Source organism: Motacilla alba, chromosome 14 (genome assembly GCF_015832195.1).
Source record: "Motacilla alba alba isolate MOTALB_02 chromosome 14, Motacilla_alba_V1.0_pri, whole genome shotgun sequence".
In the NCBI taxonomy this organism is placed as follows: domain Eukaryota; kingdom Metazoa; phylum Chordata; class Aves; order Passeriformes; family Motacillidae; genus Motacilla; species Motacilla alba.
Genome location: NC_052029.1, coordinates 14259960 through 14265148, shown reverse-complemented (window position 1 = coordinate 14265148; position 5189 = coordinate 14259960).

The window sequence follows — 5189 nt, the reverse complement described above, 5'->3', positions numbered from 1 at the left end:
TGCCCGGGTTTGGCGAGGCACATGCCCGTGCGTGGCTCCCTCGGGCGCCGGTGGCCGCCCGCTTGGCATGGCGCTGGGGCGGCGGGACGCGGCCCCGGGGCAGCCCGGCGGAGCTGCTCCTGCCTCCCGCGCACCCGCGAGTCGGCAGCGCGGTGCCGGCGGCTGGGATCCGGCTGTAACCCAACCGCCGGGCTCGCGGGGGCATGAATAATGTAGGGGATGCACCACGCCAGCCCCGAGACTTTTCCGAAGGAGCAGCGAAGGGCCCCTGCTGCTGGGAGCATCCCCCCGGGGCAGCACCCATACCCCAAAAGGGGACCCTGCCACCTCCCCGCGCCTCGGGGCTTCCTCTGCCCCGCCCTGAGGAATCAGCCTCTTCCTCCAGTCAGCACGGGGATGATGAAGCCCGGGGATCCGTGAAGCCAAACGGCGGCACCAAGAGAGAGGTGACAATTCCGCAGAGCCCAGGGCAGCAGCGGGAACACACCCAAGGGGGGCGACGCAAGGGAGGGACCCAACACCAGACCAGATTCCGCAGCCCTGCTGGGAAGCACTGAGGAGCCCAGAGCCCGCAGGGCACTCCTCACGGCGTGCCAGGTATGGGCAGGGTGCCACACGTGCCCACACACAGCTGGCAAGAGGGGTTGCGTGTGCCACACGTGTGGCCCGCGGCAGTGCCAGCAGCGTGTTTGCACACACACGTGCCCGGGAGCAGGGTGACCGCATCAAATGTTAATGCCAGGCCTGGATTCCTGCAGCTCATCAAAGTTTAAGCAGCAGCAGCAGTGGGAACTCGCTGTCCCACATGGATCACCTGCGGGCAGCAGAGGGGCTGCTGCGGGCTGGGGCAGCTGCACCCCCTTACAGGGGATGTTTGGGGAGACAGAAGCATCCAGCTGTGCAGCAGCTGGCACAACCAAAGAACCAGCAGCAGCTGCTGGACCGAACCCATTGGTCTCCCCCAGGATTAGAAGAGCCCAAGGCTGGCACCTCCTGGCATTGTGTTGTCCCCAACCTTGTCCCTCAGTGCCACATCTACAGTGGAGGGGCATCCACCATGATCCCATGGCTCTGCCTCCTCCCTGCATTAATTTTTGGGATAGACACATCCTGGTCTGCACAGATGGGGGCAGCTCTGGAGTGCAGGGTGGGCAGAGGGGCAGAGTGGGATGAGAGGCACCTGGCAGGCATCAGGAGAGGGTCTGTGACAGAAACACAGGACCAGCAGGAGCCCTGCCTGGCACTGTCACAGTCCATGCGCAGGTCTGCCATGGCCACTGAGCTGCATGGGGCTGACAGAGCCTGCCCTGCCAGGGGCACAGGCACCTGTCACACTGCACCACCCCACCCCTCCTCCTGGCATGGGCACACAGAGCCTGGGCACCACGACGTGGCAGGGAACCACCTCGGGCAGGGACACAGCCCTTCCCTCTCTGCTGGCAGAGAGCCAAGGGGTACCAGCCTGGTAAAAAGCTGCTGGAGGTCACCCCCTGCATCCCAGCACTCCTGCAGTCCCTGCCACCACCCCACTGTCCTCCACAGTCCCTACCTCTGTCCCCCCAGGCAGGGTGGCCCTGGCAGTGCTGTCGGTGCCCTGGCACAGCTCCCGTGCTGTTGCCATGGCTGTGCCCGTGGTGCTTCCCTGTCCATGACAAGGGCTCTCTGAGAGGGGGAATAAAGGGACAGAGAGGGGCTTCATCCCACACAGACGCTGCCTCCCATGGCCCCAGCCTCCTACCGGACCCCAAAACACCTCCCCATGTTCTTTGTCCTGGTTCACCTGCCTTTGGCACAGCAGAGCTGGCCAAGAGCTTTTGTGCCCAGGTGCAGTGGGATGGAAGCAAAGCGGGGGGTCGGAGGGGCACCCACACTTGGGGGCCGTTTCCAGGGTGTCTGGGCAGGGCTAAATCCAGCAGCAGCACACAGGAGAGACCCGGCTGCAAAACTGGCAGCGAGGGGTCTCTGTGGTGGCACTGGGTACCCAAAGCATCCTTTGGATGGGCCAGTCCTGAGTGTCTCCAGCCACGTGGGTGAGGAAGGGAAAGCCACCTGACCGCAGGGACACGGCCCGGGGCAGCCCCGGTGGCCCTGCCGCAGCTGCGGCTGTGCCGTGGCCGGGTGCAGGGAGGGGATGGAGGCTTTGGCCTCGGGGGTTCACCCGCCCCAGCCCGGCAGGACGCGCGGCTGCCCCGGACTGTACCTTTGGAGTGCCGGCATCGGCGGGCAGAGCTCCAGAGGCAGCAGCTCCGCGTCTCCAGGCAGGTCTGCGGTCACCAGCCGGCCCCGGGTCCCCTTACAGCCTGTTTCCAGTTACAGCCGGAGCAGGGCTCCGTGCCACCACACCACACCACACCACAGCACGGCACGGCACGGCACGCAGGGCCGCCCGGGAGCCCCGTGCTCCGGCACCCGGAGCCAGCCCGGGCACCTCCTGGCTGCGGCAGCGCCTCCCAGCACAGCCCCTTGCCCCTCTTCACTTCTGCACCATTGCACATCCACTCTCAAACACCTGCGAGCAGGTGAGAAAGCCCGGCCACAGCTCTTGGCACTCCTTCAGGGAGTGACAGGAAGCCACAGCTCCAGGGATGCTGGGAGCCCAGGGATAAGCTGGACTCCTCCAGCAGCGTGACAAAGGCACAGCCCTCCAAGCCCCCGAGGCACAGTGGGGTCTTTCTTTTCTCCCCAAGCACTCATCACCCCCCGGACCTCGCTAATTTCCACCCCCTCCAGTTCCTGTCTCCAAAATGAGGATGGGGACCCAGCACACGAGCAATACACGGCAATCCCTGCCTGCCAGCTGCTGCCTGCTCCCCACGGGAGGTGTTATGGGAGGAGATAGGCCAGAGCAGATGCTGGGAGAACAAAGCAGCTGGGCACGATGCTGGCGTGCACCCAGGAATATGCTGGCTGGCAGCCCTGGAGCCAGGTCACAGCCCTGTGCCATCACCTCCGTCCCAAAGCCAAGCCCAGGAGCTTTCCTGGGCTAAAACAGCCCCGAGGTAAAAGGAAAGTGGGGAAGGGGTGGTAGGAAACATGGGGTAGAGGGTGCCAGGGAAGGACGGAGCGTTCAGGGGAGGCTGCTCTGCTCTGGAGGGCAGGGGGAATGTGGGGCTGTGGAGAGGGTGGGAAGGCAGAAAGTGAGATAAGGGAGGGTAAAGACAGCAAGCAGCCAGGCAGGGACACGCAGGGACAGGCAGGGACACGCAGGGGTGAGGGGATACCACACACCTGGACCGGGAGAACCTGAACAGCAGCGCTCGCTTTAAAACTGTCACACACAAAGGTCCCTTCCCGGCAAAGCCCCTGCAGTGCCTGCGGGCCCAAGGGAGGAGCCACCCAGAGCCACTCACCTGGGGTAGCCAGCCGCCCTGCATGCCGTGGGGCTGCCTCGCTGCTCTGCCGGCCCCATCCCTCCCCCGGCAGCTGCGGGACCATGGCTGCTGCATATTTGATGACTGCTATTATTCTCATCTCCACCCGTGAGCAGAGCGCTGGGAGCTGATCTTCCCTCACAGAGCTGCAGGGGTGGAGGGGTGAGGGCCTCCTCCTCCTCCTCCTCCCGTGGTCCCTGTCCCTTGCACCCCTGGTGACACAGCTGGACTGTCCCACGTCCCTCCCAGGATGTGGGTGAGCCTCGGTGTAGCCCAGATGTGAACAGCTGGAAAAAGGCCCTGACCCATTCTGGCCCCCAAAACCAACGGGAGTTTCTAAGAAATCACAGAACACGGGAGGGAGGAACAAACGCACCTCCTCACACCCCTCTCCGAAGGTGGGCTGGGACCAGCCAGCTGCAGAGGTTCTGGCAGGGATCTAGACACCCATTATCCCAAAAATATCAGAGCATCCTCTCCTCCCTGGATGAGCAGGACACTCCCCCTGCCTTCACAACACTCCATTCTCCCCGTTCCAGCACCGGGCTCCTGCACCCCAGCAAGGTGGGGACTGTTTCCCTGCAGTGATGGAGCCTGTGGCTCTGCCAACTGCAGGGGCAGAGAGAGCAGCGTGCTGCAGCACCCGAGCCGGGAAAACCTCGGCTTCCTGCTCCTCCAGGCAGGCACGTCCCAGCCGTAATGCGGTGGGTATTTATTATGCTGATTCCTCAGAACGCGAGGGCTTAACTGCAAATTACAATCAATAGCCCCGATCCCCTCGGGGCAGGTTCATCATTTAGCAGGCGCAACCAGAGGAATTCAAAACTATTTGCCAGCCATAAATCCTCCTCTCCGCAGCCTCCCCAGCCGGCTCCGTGCCACTCCCGATGGCTGCTTGGGGTGACCCTTGTCAGCATTTGAGACAATTAAGCTGTCACTGCGGATCGTGACTCTTATATACGGCCCTGAGCAGCACTTTGAGATGTCACCGTGATGGGGTGAGGGGAGCTGGCTGAGGCGAGCCTGCCGCAGCAACCATCTCTCATTGAATTAAATGAATGTATTTGGAGGCAGAGTCACTCTTTATTACCTTGCAAACGATTCCTGACTAAATTAAATTATAAGAGGAGCGTTCAGCCAATCAAACCTGCTTGATTGCCTGGAACAGGCATTTTAAACGGAGCACGCCTCGAGTCGTGGCTGGGTGCAGCGCTGGGTGGAGGGAGGCTGATGGGCTCTGGGGAGGCTGAGCCACCCTGCTCCACACCTGGAGTGCTGCACGGCCCCAGGGATGGGGCAGGATGAGCACAGCCCCCCTGGGAACAGCATCAATGAGCCTGGAGGCAGCCGGGAGAGCAAGGGAATGACAAGAGAACAGAGCAGGGCTGCCGAGGGCAGCTTTCTCTGAGCATCAGCCAGCCAAGGCTTTCCCCCTACAGCACAGAAACGCAGGGTGCTGCTCTTTTGGGGGCAAATCCACAGCTCCTGTCTGCACCCACCCTCCTGGGGAGCCCTTCTCCCAACACACAAGGAGACTGTGATCACATTTCCCTTCAGCAGCTCCCCAGCGAGGGGCTCTGCTCAATGCATACAACCCCAGAATGGTTTGGGATGGCAGGGAGCTCAAAGCTCATCTCGTTCCACCCCCTGCCATGGGCAGGGACACCTCCCACCAGCCCAGGTTGCTCCAAGCCCTGGCCTGGGACACTTCCAAGGATGGGGCAGCCTGTGCCAGGGCCTCACCACCCTCACAGGGAAGAATCTCCCTCCTACCACCTCATCTGTATCCCCCTTTTCAACTTAAAACCATTCCCACTT